Genomic DNA, 17,727 nt, shown 5'->3' on the forward strand with positions numbered 1-17,727 from the left:
CTTGCTTCACAGAATTTTGTAACACTGCACATAGAACATGCATTCATTGTAGAATGAAATGCTATTAAGCAGATAAACCCAGGATGTGGCTTGTGGAGAGCAGGGGTGAGGGGGCAGGAGGGCCTGGGCAGTGATTTGGTAGCAGTCTGGCCTTTTCCTCCTGGGAAGCTGTCCTAAACCTCTTGCCCTGTGCTGGTGATCAGAATTCAGTTCCAGGGTGTGACTCCAGGCATATGACCTGGGGTAGGAAAAAGCCACCAGTGCTAGGAGGATTAGCTAGTGCTGCCCTGGTTAGATGGTTCTGCTCAAGGAAACTGCTGGATTTAAATCTGTGTGCTCTGAGTTTTGTGTTCCATACCTCTGACATAAATAAATTGAGTGCTTGTACTTCCAACAGGGGAAGTCTAGATCTTGATATTTAATGAAAGAAAGGGTCATATTCCTTTTCCAACACCAGCTTGCCTAAACCTGTTATAGACAAGTCATTCTTTTGAAAACACACAGGGTAGAAAAGACAGTTAATGTGCTTGAATCAAAAACATGCTGAGAAATAAAAATTAATGTTTTAATCTGCTTTTTATGCTGAGAGCAAATTTCTAATACACTTGATGTGTATGACCTCGTTGATAAAGGATCTGTCTTTGATTCCTAAAACATGCTGTGGAATTTTACTAATCCATCATACAGACACCTACTCCATAAATTGATGTAGTATACAAATGCACTATTTACACTTGAGATGTAGCCACAGCCTTGGCACCATTTTAATAATAAAGTGACAGAGCCAAAAAGAATATGCCAACACCTGGTTTAGTGGAAGGTGTCCCTGCCCACAGAAGGGGTGTGGGAACTGGACAATCTTTAAGGTCCCTTCCAAAGCCCTACAGGAGCTTCTGTTGCTTTTCCTGTCCCACAGGCCAGTGGTGCTGTGGCTTTGGGTTGCAGCAGTAGCTGGGAAGTGGGACAGATCTGAAGGGTTCCCAACTCCTGCTTGCTGTCATCTTTCCATCTACCCATCCAAAATACCCAGACTCATCCATAAAAATACATATTTCTGGAGGTGGAGTGGCAGGGCTGTGAGGAGAGAATTGCAAGTGGAAGGGGCAGAGTTACCAGGGTGACTTTAAGCAAATGTGGATGCACAGAAGTTTTCATTAACAGGATCAAGCCACTGACTGAGATTGGTATTACCTGTAAAGCCTGAGACAGGGAATTGGAGAGCTGTTCCTGCTGTTTCCTCCTTCTTCTCCTTGGGAACTGGTCCTGTCAGGATCACACTGACATTTTTGTCACTCCCATCATGTGGCTGCACCCTGGAGCGAGGCCCTTGCTGTCTTGCAATGGGGCAGGGGAACTTCAGATAGAAAATTCTGGCAGCCTTCACCTGCTTGATGGGTGGGAATGCCAATAATAGTGTTTGTCCTTTCCCCTTTCCTTCCTTTCTATTTTTCCCCTTCCTTTATTCTTTCCAAATGGTTTCTATTATGTTGTTTCTTGCAGGGAGCCATGCTCACAGTGGCTGCTGTAAGTCTCTTTGGCAATTAGGTTTTCAAACCATGAAAGTAGCACATTCAAATTCTTCTTCTCCAGGAGCTATGTTTTTGTCTGTATGAAGGGACCTTGTTCTTTCTCTTACAGGCTGCTAAAATTTCCCCAAAGAGTAAAAGCCATCGTTAGCTTTTCACAAGTGATTTTTTTCTAGTCAATTAATATTTTAATAATGACTTGATGAAAGTGTTACTTTGAAGGAAACAAATGAGTGTATATGAGCCTTTCTGCTCACTGTGGAGATGGATGGATTTCCTCTGCCATTCACAATTTTCTAGGATGGTGAGACTGTGAACAGGATGTAAAGACTGAGGTATGGAGAGATGAGTTTTGAGACAAGTGAAAATGAAATCAGGACAGCAGTACTGCAGACTGGCACATCTGTGCTGTCCCGTCTTCTCCATTAACCAACTCTACTTTCTAGAACTTAAAAATGAGGAGGAAAAAACCCCCAAACACAATGAACCACTTCTGGGTTTTTTGCATTTTGTTTTCAACAAAGTGCATCAGGGTTCCTTTGCCATTCACTTCCCCCCTGAGTTTTCTAAGCCTTTTCCTCTATGTCATTCCTTTATAATCAGAGTCCCCCAAATCATTCTGCTCTAGCCACTGGCTAAAATTAAAGTTACTAAGGATTTTTTCCATTGGTGCCTTCTCTCAGCCTGCACATAACTCATTTCACACCTCTCACCAAGGAGCCAATAAAATAATACAGAATAGCAGCTAAATATTAGAGGAGAATGGAGTAGCTTAGTCATAAACTGATAAGTTTTATCTGTAGAACTGTAACTGATTGCTTAGATGGGAGTTCCCCAAATCTGCTTTCATGAAATGCTGGGGAATTGCAGTTGGGGTGCTTCATGCTGTTCCCTGCACTCTGTTGCAGGTGCCTTTGGGATTTACCTGCTCCAGAGAGCTGCAGCCTGCACTGAACTTATCCTAGGGCTGCAGGGAGCACACACCCCATGACAGTAGGGTGCTTCAGCTTCCTTTGGGGAATAGAGCCCAGCTACAGGGTTGTGCCCATGCTGGTAAATGGAAAGTTGAAATATATGATCTGAAATGGCAGTGGTGTAATGAAAATGTGATCTGACCCTAAACATAGCTGAAGAACACAATTCTGTTATAAAATAGGAAAAAGTCTGGATAATTTGGGCCACATTAAGTTATACCAGTGTCTTAGTAAGATAAAGGCTCCTAGTGGAGTCAGATATTTGTATTTTGTCAGCTATTCTGCAGATACACTGACTAAAATTATAGAAAAAATGAATAAACCTAAATTTACAGCCTCATTCTAGCATCCAATTTTTCTATGTGTGCTTCCCCCTGCATATTTCAGTATTTTGGCATTCTGACTCCTTGTCCACCCCAATTTTCCTCCCTTTTGTGTCCCCCTTGTGGTGCTGACATTGGTGGTCCAACAACTCCTTCCCCTCTTCATACTCTGAGTTGCCAGGATGTCATTGGGAAGGTATCTGGTAGAGAAGCTGTATTTGAAATGCAAAAAAGCTGTGTAAAAACTCTGGAAACACCAGCTGGCTGCTGTACATAAGAACTTAAAATATTTCTCAGTGGTGCAAGAAGAATTTCTTTATCCTTCCTCCAACATTAAAATAATATCAAAGATAGCAGATAACATTTTGACTGAGCCAGCATCTTAGGGATGTAGAAGTACAGCCAGATCCAGTAATGAGCTAATTTTCCTTCCCCCTTTTACCTTTTGATGCAGAGCAGCTGAGATATGTGTGTCTGTTTGTGCGCAGTTTTCCTGGCTGTATTCTCTTTTTTGGCAGGAAAATGTTGAATATGGAGGGTTTGAAATTTTTGGAGTGTTTGAAAACTCCAGCAGGTCACCCTCCTCTGGTGCAGTTGTTGTATCCTGGGGGCTTTTTGTGGTTGTATAGGGGATTTCTGGATGCCCATGGGTAGGAATTGTGTGTGCAGCACTGTAGCTTCTCCTGGGTGTGTCAGGTTGGCAGTGAACAGGTGGGGCTGGGGAAGGGGGTTTTCCTGGATCTGGGACACCAAGAGGGCAAGAGCTGTTGATAGAATTTCTTGTAGGGGATCCCCACTATGGAAATGTTGACTCTGGCTCACTGCTAAGTTTAGGACCATGTGAAACACGTACCCTGGACTTTAAGCAGAGCAGATGGTCCAACAGGCTTTACTGGTTGGAGTGTGTCAAATAACAGATTGTCTAGAAAAGTTTGCTTGCTTTTGGCAGACAATTTAATTCAGCTCATAGTGTGTTACTGAAGTTCACTGTGCATCTCTGCAGAAGTGGGCAGCTAACACATTTTGTGTCATCTGCTATACCAAAAGTTTTTAAAATAATTTTAAAAAAACAAAGTAGAAGTTGTGTCCCTACTTGTTCTCTTGAGTGGAGGTAGGAAAAGGCAGGTCCAGTGTGTGAGTAGAAAATGAAATCCAGAAAATTGATTCATGTTCCAAAGCCACAATGTCCTTCCAGCTGGTACAACTTTCTTCTTTTTTCATTGTCTTTTCATTTGCCCTTTGAAATAATTCCTCCCTTTATTTTAGAATCAGGAAAACATAAAAGTCTCAGGCTTTATTGCAAAAAACCCACAAAAATAGATTCTGCAACTTTTAACATCTGCACAGAGTAGGCTATTAAGTGTAGTACCACTATCATCAGATTCAAGAAACCCAAGTAGTGTTCAATGAGAAGTGAGCATACACAAACATGAATGTTAAAGCACTGATAAAGCTACCAGATTGATCATATTAAGGATGATCATCTTGTGAAAACTTCCTTGGAAGAACTAGATTCTTCAGGTCCCTTTAGGTAAAAGTCATATTTTTCACTTCTTTGAAGCAGTTTATTGAAAATACTGTAGTGTAATACAGGCAACAGGACCCCATTTGAGCTGTCTCACCTAGACTGGTCTGTAATGCTCAGCAGGCACGGCAAGGCTTTACACCCAAATGATTTTCTGTGGTAATGCTCTTTTAGCTTTATCTGATGTGTGACAGTGTGAAACTACTGTCCAGTTACCTCCTTGCTATTTAGCTGAGCTGATATATTGAGCACCCCAAAGACGTGGCCTGAGACAGTGTTTACAGGTAATACCTGAGGAGCATAAAGACCTTCAGACTGTGCTTGTACGTGATCCCAAGGGGTGGCCATGTCTTTAAAATGGCCTTTAATAAATATTGTATCTGTAGCCGTGAATCACTGTCCAGGTTTTACGTGTCAGTGCCGCATTGCACATCTTGCAGGTGAAATCCCTTTGCTAAGGTGAACCTATCTGTGCCCAGCTCAGGCTGGGAGTCAGTAAGATCAATGAGTTCTTCAGTGTGAGCCCTAAAACCCAGTCTTTTCCCTTCTGCAGACCATTACTCCAGTGACTGCCTTGTCCAAATGGGTGGCCACCATGGCCAGCAGTGTGTCACATGCTGTGACTGGTATGTAGGTGCAGGGTGGTACTTCTATTGACAAGGAGGAGGGTGGGGGGACGCCCTCACTCTCCACAATTCCTGTGCATCTTTCCAGACCCAGATGACAGCAGGCTCCCTCCACACTAATCCAGTCCTACTGACAGACCATGCTGTTGCCAGCTGGCACAGTTTCATTATGACTTTATAATTAATCAGGGTTTGTCAGTTTTCTATTGCTCAGCTTGTCTCCCTCTCAGCAGTCGAGCTGCCAGAGCCCCCAGTGGGGTGAGGGGACTATCATTTTCTGTACCTCTTTTCCACAGTCATTTGCTATCTCCTGGGGAGAGCAAATCTTGCCCAGAGTCTCCCGCTCCATGGATGAGGAGATGTGGCAGTATCTCTCAGGAAGTGACCTGTGAGGAGGGGCAGAATTCACAGAACTCACAGAATTCAAAAAGTCACTAGGTTGGAAGAGACCTTCAAGATCATTGAGTCCAACCCATGCCCTAACATCTCAGGTAAACCATGGCACTGAGTGCCATATCCTGTCTTTTTAAAACTCATCCAGAGATGGTGACTCCACCACCCTGGGCAGACCATTCCAGTACTTTATCACTCTTTCTGTAAAAAACTTTTTCCTAATACCCAACCTGTATTTCCCTTGGCACAGCCTAAGACTGTGTGTCTGGTTCTGTCAGTTGCTAAGTGGAGAAAGAGACCAACCCCACCTGACTGCAGCCACCTTTCAAGTCGCTGTAGAGAGTGATAAGGTCACCACTGAGTCTCCTTTTCTCCAGGCTAAACACCCCCAGCTCCCTCAGTCGTTCCTCACAGGGCTTGTGTTCCAAGCCCCTCACCAGCCTCGTTGCCTTCTCTGGGTGTGCTCAAGCCTCTCAACGTCCTTCCTAAACTGAGGGGCCAGAACTGGACACAGCATTCAAGGTGTGGCCTCATCAGTACAGGGGAAGAATGACCTCCCTGCTCCTGCTGGCCACACTATTCCTGATGCAGGCCAAGATACCGTTGGCCTTCTTGGCCACCAGGGCACACTGCTGGCTCGTGTTCAGCTGGCTGTCGACCCCTTGACAGTTGTGAGTTGTGGGAGGGCAAGGAAGGAAGTGGATTTCAGTTTTACTTGGAGAAGGAGAGCAATCAGGCACAGGTAGCCTGGAGGAGGAAGAAACTTGGCTGGTACGGGGGGGATAGCTGGAGGGTACACAGGGAAGGTTTATATTTTCTCAACAGCCTCACAGTTCTCCTTGTCTAACCTTCCAAGAAGATGCTAACAGCAGAAGGACAGAGTAACGCAGGCGAGAAAACACAATCCTGATGGATGGTTGGGAACCTTCAGGTCTGTGTCCCTTAGAGGAAAGGGTTCAGTGACCAGCAGGCTGAGTGTGTTGTGCTTCAATGCCAGCTCTGAGGTCCCAGCTTGTGCTGCTTCTGATGGTGCAGAGCCTGAGACAGGTGGCCTGAGTCTTTGCTGGAGCCCAGCTGCATGTAAGCTGTCACATAAATGCTCAGGAGAATACCCATTGGGGAAATGCTGGCGGGCAGACAGTACTTCCAAAGAGATTTTTGTAATGGCTGAGTAATCAAGTGTATCAAAATCCATCAGCAAACAACCTCACTGAGCATGCTGGAAAATGCTCTCTGACTTCTCACTGCCTTGTTCTTGTGAGGTTATTCCTACAAAGCTGGGTAGGAAATGCTGCCAGTACTGGTGGTAATAAATGGGTGGAAGTGACCACACAGCTCTGAGGGCAGAAGAATAAAGGTCTCTCAGAGGTGACTGTGTGCGAGGAGATGTGGAATGTGTGCCAGGCAGGTAGTGCCTTCCCTCCTACCTCCTCTACCCACAGGAGGCATTGATACTGTCCAAAAATGGTGCTTTCTCTGGCCCGTGGGTGTTCTTTTTTGAAGACTCCCACCACTGATTTAGCTGTGAATTCAGTGGGAGTTAAACCAAATTAGTGCATGTTGGAAAATCCTTTTCAAAATACACAGTCTGCCGTCGTGGGGATGCTGCACGGATGCCTTCCAGGGCCACTCCTAGACCAAGCAGGATTGTCACAGAGTGCTTGTGAGAGTGACGGACTCCACCCATGGGACACAAATGGAAGGCAGAGTGGGAGAAGTGTGGGTGCCTGGGTGCTGACCCATTATGGGGAGAACCATGGATAAATGTCTGGGAGGTGATCCCACCTCCTCCTCATCACAACCTTCCTCTGAAACAAAATCTATCACAAACTTGGTGGCTCCAGAAAATCCACTTGTTGCTGGCTTAGTGCCAGTGCAATCAAGAAAGCCTCCTTTGTAATCCTAGGAGCAGCATGAACTGCTCACTCTGGTTTTGCTCATAAGCTATTTTGGATTAGCTGCAGATAATTGTGCTGACTGTTCAGTGGCAGCCTCTCTGCATACTTAGCTATATTTGCATGTAGCAAAGAGTATTGGACCTTATTACTTTCCAATATCTCTGATTTCCTCTCATCCAAGCATTGAAGCAAATCCAGCATGAGGGATTTAAGAATTAATTGTCTATCAGGGAGCTAAAGAAAGTTTATGGAAATCCTGCTTGCATTATCTTTGGAGAAATGCTATGGATAACCAGTAGTTTCCAAGCAAGGGCTTTGGGCTTTAACTGATTGATAATCAGGCATGGCAAAATCCATCAGCAAATAGCCTGAATTAGTGTACTGGAAAATTAACTAATAGCTGGAGGTATGTTCTTCTCTGGAATTATTCTTTCTGTGATTTGACTGCTCTAGTAATCCAATTGCTGTGAGTTTAATTTCATATTTATCTTTCTGTGAGGAGGTGTTTTAATGCTTATTTTAGCTTGCTGACTTCTAATAAAGATTATTTATTTAAAAAAAAAAAAAAAGGAGGGTGCTTTGCAAACAAGGAAAGCCAGGGTGAGGTGCTCCTCATGCCATATGCTGGAAGCAGGGCAGGGGTGGCCACGGGTGGTCTCCACAGGAAAACATCCCACTACCTATCCATGGCAGGGGCAGGCACTGCTCCTGCAGTGGGAAAGGGACTCTGGGGAGATGCTGCTGCATAACCTGTTTTCCAGGTGTTTTTAAGCCCTGTTGCTTTTCATTTTACAATGGTGTTTCTCACCTCTCTGTAGCTTCTGACTGTATGGAGGGTGTGTGTGTTTACTCATCTGCCTTCCTGCATGAGAAAATCTGTGTAAAATTCCCTTTTGAGGTGCCCAAATGAACATACTGACTAAAGGGTGAAGAATCCAGGAAATGAGAAATTTCAAGAATTTGTGATATGAGAAGCTGAAAATCTGAACAAACACGTGCTGAATTAAAGAACTTTTCATGAAGGTGAGAGTTTGCCAGAAAGACTATTGTTAGATGCAAATCTGCATTTCTCTGTGATTACAAATCAAGGCAGAGATATCCTTTAATTTGCAAAGGGAAAAAAAAAGCACTGATGTAAACCAGCACCTCTAACTGAGCTTCTCTGTGCTAGAACCTTGGAGGATGGCTCTGCTTGGGTAGAATCTCCTGCCTGGCTGTGATGGAGTGGCTGTGCACAGGGACATGAGACCACCTTATGTGTGGCCGTAGCTCTCTTCACAGAGAGCAGCAGGCACAACTTTCCCAGGAAAAATCCTGAGGAAACCTGTGAGAAAGCTCAGAGAAAAAAGAAAAACAATTGTTTTCTCTATTTGCTACTCTGGTTGCTTGGCACATGAGGATTGTGTTATGGAGATTGTTTACCAAAAGGTAGTTTCTTAATTGGACTCTGGTGATGGTGTTTTGATTTCATTTGACCAATGGGAGCCACATGTGTATCGGACTGTCGAGCAAGGGCACTGGGTTTACCCTTTTAGTATGGTAGTAGTATAGTATTGGTGTAGTATGTAGTGTAATATTGCATAGCTTAATAAAGCTTTTGTTCAGCCTTCTGCAATCATGGAGTCAAGGTTCGTCATAGCCTGCTCAGGGGGCTCCCTGCAACAATACTTATGAAGGTTATTTTTTTTAAGGCACAATGGTCACACTTAGAGCCTTTTTTCCCAGATTCCAGTGTCTGAAGTATATTCCTGATAATTACCATGGGAAGACTCCTTGTGACAGTGGTATCTTTGTATTCCCTTGCAGAAAAAACAGCCAAAACCCAGCCTTTGAAGCAGTGACTGAGTTGTATTTTTAAATTCTTCAATGATTGTCTTAAGTAGATGTCCTGGATTGCCAAGCAAATTGTATTCCATTTGCTATCTGTATGGCAGTTGTCTTCTGTTAAGTGGGCAGTTTTCCTTATCTCTTCCACAACCACTCCTCCCTTCAGGGAGACATCTGCTGATAACAGGCTATTGAATGTCACTGCATGGCTGATAAGAACTATAGCATCCCATTGTGAGATGTGAGCCCAGAGGGAGGAGCCAAGCATTCCTAGCTGGATATAAACATGAGATTCTGGAACGCCAGCACTGCTTCTCCACCGGATTTTCCCAGAGGAACAGCTGCCCCTTCCACTGAATCTTCAAAGGAAGACTACACCCTTCTACAGGATCCCTGCTCCAACGGATCCACACCTGACATTCCAAGAGGACTGCAGCCACAATTCCAATTGGACTGCTACCAACACCCTGACCAACAAGGTGCCAGGTTGTGTTCTGACTCTCTCAGTATTGTTTTGGATTATTGCATTGTTTATTTTATCTTTTTTTTTTCTTCCCCAGTAAAGAACTGTTATTCCTGCTCCCATATTTTTTGCCCAAGAGCCCCCTTAATTTAAAATTTACAGCAATTCGGAGGGAGGGGTTTTACATTTTCCATTTTGGGGGAGGCTCCTGCCTTCCTTAGCAGATACCAGTTTTTCAAAACCAAGACAGTAGATGAGAGCAAATCTCAGATAATGGGTCTAGAAAAATAATACTATTAAGGGTGTGCTCTCTATAATTCCTAACAAAAATATCCAGGCTCATCTGCTTTCAAAAGGGCACTCCACTGTCTTGCTATTTAAACAAAGAAACAAAAAAAAAGAGGTGTGGAGCTGCCAACCTTTCTTTCCCATTCAGATTCTAATGCCATTATCAGTTATTTGTATGCAATTTTCCTCATTTTGAAATAGAGATTTTTGGAATTCACTTGAATTAGCAATACGAATTAAGCCTTTAAAGTTTAGCCTGTATAACTATGTATTGAATTTTAACTTTTTTACTTAAGAAACCTCTGCCATGGTACAAAAAGCATAAGAAAATGCAAATTTCTGAAGTTTCTTGTGTAAAGAACAACACCAGAGAAGACCAAGAGATGCAAAGAGCGCAGATAAAAAGACTCCTCTGTCTCCAAGCTAATCAAGGCTGACAGACATACTCAGATAAGCGCCAAGAGACCAAAAGCACAAAGGAGAATAGTTCAAAAGTTCAGTCACGAAGACGACCACAATCTTCAGCCTCAGAGACCACCAGAGACCCCTGTGCAACCACCACAGAAAACAACGCATGCCCAGAAGGGCGTGGATCTGATTGCCATATGAGGTGAGAACAGGCAGGGCCAGGAGTTAAATATGCATAGAAAAGTTGTGCAATGTATTGCATATGAAATACCTTTGTGAATAAAGATGTGAGTCAGACTGAAGTATGGGGCACAAGTTTTCACGAGAGCTATCTCGCTTGTGCTGAGCGCTGACATACATACCCACTTCATAACTATATGTAGTTGTAGAGTTTATTTATTCCATGTATTGCTTCAATTTCTTCTGGGCTTTGCTTCTTCCCCCCTCCCCATTAAACTTTGCACTTCATCCTACACCATGTCAATAAATACACGAAGATGGAGAATCTGGCTGCAGATCTTTGTACTTTGCCTGACTCTGCCTTGTCCTTCCCTCTCTGGTGCTCTGGGGAGGCTAGGGCAGGAGAAGAGAGAAATGCGTAAGAGGCATCCCTGACATCGCTTCTCTTATGAACTTCACCCGCAGCTTTTGTTGGTCTGAAGAGAGGCAGGTGCATTCTTCATGCCTCTGTCAGTATTTTTAAGGAGGAATCATCCCTCCCTCCAAGTATACTAACCCTAGGTGCTGTGGTGTGACTAGAATGAGGAGTTCTGTCCCTCTGCTCTCATCCTGGCAGATAATAACATGCCAATATAGGTGCTAGAACATGATGAAGACATGAAACGACTACCTGAGAATTTCTGCCCGCATTTTAAGTGACAATCCTTGTGTAATGCTATATAAAATGACTTGATGGAAGAACTCCGTTGTGTTGCTCTCCTTATTGGTCATAGGGTGAACCTCAGGTGCTAGAATTAAACCCTGCAGATGTGCATGGAAGGGTCTTGGTGAGACCACAGAAAACCAAGCTGTCCCTGTCTGATGTTCACCCTCCAGGTGTGAGACCCCTGGCCTGTGGCACTGCTGGCATGGCATGAGAGAGGGGACAGCCCACAGCTTCAGATGAGCGTGTCACCACAGTGTAGGCGAGGGCTATACCACACTGGCTGGTTGCATGTTCATTCCAAATCTGCAAAACTCCTAAAATGCTTATACCTGACCTAAGATTTTGCCATCAGTTTGTGCTTTGGGTCAGCAAAAGGTGGTTTGGCAAGAACTGGCTTTTTTTAAGCCCTATCTGTTGTGTTGTGTTTGCACAGTTTGGATTGTTCTGTTTCCCCCTTGTCTTGTAATGGTTCTGCCCCTCCGTCCCTCCCCTCCCTGCCGCTGTCTGTTATCCTAACTCCTCCCCAGTTGTCCTGGTGACGAATGTATCCTTTCCCAAGCCCCTCCCCGGTGCCCTGCCAGTCTCTCTCTGCTCCCACTTTTTTCTCTAGAAACGTCTACCTAGAGCAGTGAGTGATCGGCTCGGGAGCCGGGGCCCCTCCTTCAGTTTGTTACTATTGGTATTTTCCTTATGTCAGTCCTCTGTACCCCACTCCCTTCTGTATCCTCATTCACCCAAGGACAGGCTCCTCCCCTGTATCCCTTCCCCTTTATAAGCTGATGTTCCCACCCACTTGGGCTATTCGGTTATTGGCTTGCCTGGGATCACAGTAAACCTGGATTTGACCCAGCTGGAGAGCACTCTCTCGTTCCTGCTGGTTGTAGCCAGAGCTGGCCTCGTCCTTTCACCAAGGCAACATGACTGCTATAACATGGAGTGAGATAGTGCCCCCGGTGCTGCAAGTGGTGCTGGCCAGCTTACCGGGATGTCTGAGAAGGACAACCCTTCTCCCTCCTGGACCGCTAAAGTTCCTGCCCTGCTGGGCTGCTTCACCTATTTCTAGTCATAGGGCAAGCATGTGTGAAATTGGTAAGAAGCCAATGGCATCCCAGGTTCTGCCAGAAGCAATGAGGCCGGCAGGAGCAGAGCAGTGATTGTTCTCCCCCACAAGGAACTGGTGAGGCTATACTACAAATCCTGCATCTACTTTTGGTCCCCTCATGAAAAGAAAGATATGGATGTGCTTGAGTGTATGCGCAGAAGCAAAATGGAACTGAGGAACAGTCTGGAGCATAAGTGTGATGAAGAAGGCCTGAGGGAAGTGGAAGTGTCCAGAAGAGAAAAAGTGCCTCAGGGAGACCTTATAGTTGTCTACAGCGCCTTTGAAGAGAGGTTGTTACCAGGGTGGGGTTATTATATCAGCGCAGAGAACAAACATGACCAGATAAAAATACCTCAAGTTGTGCCAAAGCAGTTTCAGATTGGATTGTTTAAACAAAAAGAATATCAGGCTTAAGAACATGTTGCCCAGGAAAATGACTGGATTGCCACACTCAGAGAGAATAAAAACCCATGTAGATGCGGCATTTTGGGCCTTAGATGATTAGCGGAATGAGTAGTGTAACACTTTAGTTAGACTTTGTTATCTTCAGGATTTTCGAACCTTGACGATTCAGAGATTTAACTGAAGCTCAGCATGGAGTCAAGGCTTTGACTCCATGATCCTCAAGAGTGCCTTCCAACATGGATATCTATGAGATTGCCAGTGGAGGGCAGCTGAGAAAAAAGACAAGAGAAGGGCCAAGAGAGGTTCTTTGAAGAAGATTCGCTCAAAGGCTGCCTTAACCGGTACCCCAGGGCCCCTGCGACAGTCTGAGCTGGGGTGGGGACAAAGGGTGGGGCTGGGCTGGCTGTGGTGTACTGTGACATTTGTGACATCACGGGGCCATGTCACAAATGGGGGCAGCTATACAAGGCCCCAGCAGGTAACGCTGGCCCTGTATTGCTTGGGCAAGCGGTGAGTGCACACATGGTGGGGAGGCTGGGCTGGGGATAAGGGCCGGGGCAGAAACACTGTACCTGGGGATGGCTTTTCCCCCTGAATCCAGGAACAGCCCCTCATGGCCCAGCCTTGGGCAGGACACCGTGCTGCTGCAGCTTGGGCAGCGGAACGGGCCTGGCTGCTTGCCTGCTGTCTGGGGTCCCGTGCTTCCTGCTGCCAGATCCCTGGGAATGCTGTCCCTGCTGCCCCCCCACAATCCCTGCTGCCAGCTGCTTCCCTCTCAAGGCCTTCTCTCCATCCTCCTGCAGACCATGGATACCTGGGTATTGTGGCTCTTGCTCTTGCAAAGTTTAGTCCAGTACCCACAGCCCGTGGGTGATGGCTTGGACGAGGTGACACATCTGCGAATGGAGGTGCGTGCCAAGCTCCAGGAAGAGGAGAAGATTCATCTGCAGCGGGAGGTGGAGCAGCTGGTCCTGGTGAAGCAGGGTGTCTTGGCCTGGGGAGACCTGCTCTCCTCTGCCCGGCAGCACTGGCAGGTCTGGGCTCTTGCTGGGCTCCTGCTCCTTCTCTGGGCACTGTGGTATATGTGGAGGAAAGGGAGCCTGAGGAGGGAGGAGCAAGGAGAAGGACATGATGGTGTAAATGAAGAGGAGGTTGAAAATGTGGATGCACATGAAGAAGACTTTGGAAATGAAGATGAAGGAGACAATGAAATGGAGGTGGAGGAAGACGACAGTGATGATGGCCGTGCAGAGGATGTCGACAATGCTGCTGCGAATGAAGCTGGCTATGAGGCTGCCAATGCAGCGAACGTCAATGACGTTGGAAATCAAGTGCAAGAATTCCGTGATCGTGCCGACCACTTTGGAAGAATCATAATGGAGCGCATACGGTGGCCTGTGCAGGACCTGCAGGGAGGATGCATGTGGACAAGAACCCTGATGGAGCATTTTGCAATTTATTTTCGACGGGTCTTGTCCAACAGTTTCTATCCGGTGCTGCAAGGAGCCATTGGGGTGGGCAGTGCCTTTGAAGGTTGGAGTCCCCGTGAGCAGGATGTTGTGTACCAGGTGCTCATACCCATGACACCTCCCCGAGGGCACAGCTTCCACCTAGAGCTGAGCACTGCACGGCAGAGGCACTTGAGGAACTTCCACATCCGCGTGCAGCAGGAGTGCACCTGCACGAGTGAGCAGCAGGGTGAGAACATGCTGTGCTTCCTGCACCACCCTGAGGAGGAGCTGAGGAGGCATCAGGATCCCAGCCTCCTTCATACCCTGTGCACGGGCTCCTACCTGGACGTGGAGAAAACTGCCCGCTGGTTCTACCAGCTGGTGAGAGCAATCTGGCCGGCTTTGCTTGAGTCACACCGTTGGCATTTAGTGCTGCTGCCCGCCAGACGCTCCTGCCAGTTCAAGGTGACCAATGGCAGAGAGAGCTACCGGATCGAGATACTCTTTGGGGTGCGGCAAGGCAACTCAGACGTCTTTGTAAGCAGCCAGCCTAGGCAAGCCCAGACCTCCAGCACAATCTGGCCAGAGAGCTACGCTGTGGCCGAGATGAAGTTCTTCAGGTACATCGCCAGGCGGGCTCCCCCTGACAGCTTGCACCTGAAATGCCTGCAGTTCTTCACTCGTCTTCAGCTGGGCTTAGGCTTTTCCACCTATACCATCAAGACCATTGTCATGCACCTCCTGAGCATCTTGCCCGCGTCACAGTGGCGCAGGAGACATTTTGTGAGTCGGCTGATGGATATCAGCGAGAGCCTGCGCACGTGTGTGCATATGAGACGCCTCAATCACTTCATTGTGGGCAACCGGAGGCTTCCTGAGGGCATCCGCTTGCCCCCAGAGGTCCTAATGGCCAGGTCATGCAATCTCTTCCATGACCTGGTGATGGATCCCGTTGCCCACTCTCAGGCAATGAACCAGTACCTGGATCTGCAGCATTGGTTCAAACGGATCCTTAGAAATGAACGGTGAAAGAGGTTCTCCTGCACAGAGCGGTGCTTGTGAGGCTCACAGCGAGTGGCAGAGAAGCAGCTCTCAGGAGACGGGAAAAGAAGGGAGAATGTGGGCTTTGGAGAGGGAAGGGAAAACGCTGCGTAGCAGCCTAAGCCATCAGCAGCAACAGTGTGGTCCCAAGAGCCTCCCCAGCACTGCATCCAGTGATGAAAAGGTTGGCTCCAAAGATCAAGGAACATGCACAAGGAAATGCTATTATTCCCCCACCTCTTTCTTTGAGTCCATTTGCCCTCTGAGAGCTTCATCTTGTGCAGAGACGCCGATCTCAGAATCCCAGACGAGGGAATGTTTGAAAGGACCACTGGTGGCATCATTTGGTTCAGGGGTGCTCCAGGCAGCTCTTCCCGCTCTACACTACAAAGGATTGTGTTTGGATCAAGGTTCTTAACTTTCTCTGGGGAAAGAGACTCCACAATCCCTGAGCAATGTTTGGGATCGGTGAATGGACGTTGTTTCTCCTTGTTCCCGCATGGGAATCCTTCTGGTCAACATTGTACCAGCTGTGCTGGAGCTGACCTGATATTTTGTATACGTAAAGATCTAAGTTGTTAATTTGTGTATATATATCCCCTGTGTACATATTATATGCTAGAAAGCTTATCAATTATCATATATAATAGTAAAATATCAGTAAAGCCAATAGAATAATCTATATATTGTCAATTACATGAATGATGTAATTTTTATATAATGAGAAGAAATTATTCTAAGGATCCAATATGTAATTATGTTTAGAGAATGCAATATAGCCAATATTTAGCATCACTCTAGGTTGTGATACATATTAATGCTCATAGGGCACTTATATATAATATAGCATATTATTATAAGGTTTTCATGAAATTGATACTTTTATAAGATACAAACCAATTATATCTTATATATTGCATCTAAGAATTTTTTTTATGTAGTAGTAAAGACATCTATCGTGTCTCTGTCTGCTGGGGACACACAATTATGTTCTATAGTTAGTGCTTTTATGAGTAGCAACCTGGAAATTTCGTTGCTCTTGATTCAATAAAGGACAAGATTCCAGAACCTGGATCGTGCAAGACTTTATTGACCTCAACCAGAGCTGTAGTGTAGGTAAAAGCGACAAGTTGTGAATCTGAGCTTGTGAAGGGTCTCCTTGAAATTGGCCAAACTTGCAGTGGTGAATTGGTTCTAATCAGAAATTAAGTCCAGTTGACCCCGGCCCCTGCGACCACAGAAGGCCAGAAGGGCCTCCCTTGGAAGGATGCTTAAAAATGGTCTTGTTGCAACCCTGCTGCCAAGGGCAGGGACACCTTCTCCTAGGCCCGGCTGTTTCAAGGCCCGTCCAGCCTGGCCTGGAACGCTGCCAGGGATGGGGCAGCCACAGCTGCTGTGGGCAGTGTGGGCCAGGGCCTGAGCAGCCTGAGAGGCAAGAATTTCTTGTGCATCTCCAGCCCAAGCCGGCCCGCTGTCAGTGGGCAGCCACTGGGCCTGGTGCTGTCCCTGCAGGCCCTTGTCCGCTGCCGCTCTCAGGTCTCTGCTGGGCCTGCTGCAGAGAGTGAAAGGCCCAGAGAGTGAAGGTGCCCCCGGAGAAGGCCTTGGAGAGCACTGGGGCCAGGAGTGCCACCATGAGGACAGCAAGCAGGGCCTGGTGTGGCCGTCAGGGCGGGAGGGCACAGGGCAGGCGCTGAGGCCCTGCCAGCTGGAGCTGGGAGCTCTGGAGTGCTGCTGGCAGAGAGCCGTGGCAGATCCGTGCAGCAGCAAGGACACGGCTTCTAGATGTGTTAGAAAGCAGAGAAGAGCTGGAGAATTGGCACTGAAAGAGTAGGGTGTGTCCCTGTGGGGAACAAACTTCACAACGCCAGAGGTTATCTCCAGGGAGGACACAGAGGAGTCCTGTAATAGTATTGGAATAAAGGGAGAGGCCAAGGGACATTTCCCCTTGGGGTGTCTCGATTTGTTGAGACCCAGGACAAGGGCGCAGCTTCCTTTTTTATCCTAATTCCCAATTGCATCACCCTCTTCCTTCCCCCACTGCCTGAGGTACTCGGAAGGAACAAGACTTCTCCAGTTTCCTACTGTATGGAACCCCTCTGTCACTCTGATTGGGGAGCCAAGAATGGGACCATACACACACAGCAAGCTTCATGCACTGCAACACACTTTTATTGAGTGCTCTCTTCCTTTGCAGATCTGAATGTCTGCCTGGTCAGTCCACATTGGTTGAAGCAGTTGCCACCCGGTCAAGCAGCCAATAGCTGCTGGTGTCCCCAACGGTCCGGGCCTGCTCCCTAATGGTCCACACTGGTTAAGTTTCATAATTAAAGTACTTATAGAATTGCTTATGCTTCAGTTCTAAAATTAGGATGAAATGAAACCGTGAGGCCTTCAGGCAAGCTGTTGGCCACCACAATCCCCCTCTGTTTTATGCTCCCTCTGGTTTACATATTTGTAACCCTGCAGAAGACACAGGCAGGGAAGGAGGGCGCGCTGGGGTCACCCTTTATGTAAGGCGGGGTTCCACCTGTCTAGAGCTTAATGATGGTGCTGATGGGGTTGAGCATTTTTGGGTAGGAATCAGGGGGAAG

The sequence above is a fragment of the Melozone crissalis genome, unplaced genomic scaffold (genome assembly GCF_028551555.1).
Source record: "Melozone crissalis strain CALT ecotype California unplaced genomic scaffold, PUWL_Pcris_2 ptg000033l_1, whole genome shotgun sequence".
Lineage (NCBI taxonomy): Eukaryota > Metazoa > Chordata > Aves > Passeriformes > Passerellidae > Melozone > Melozone crissalis.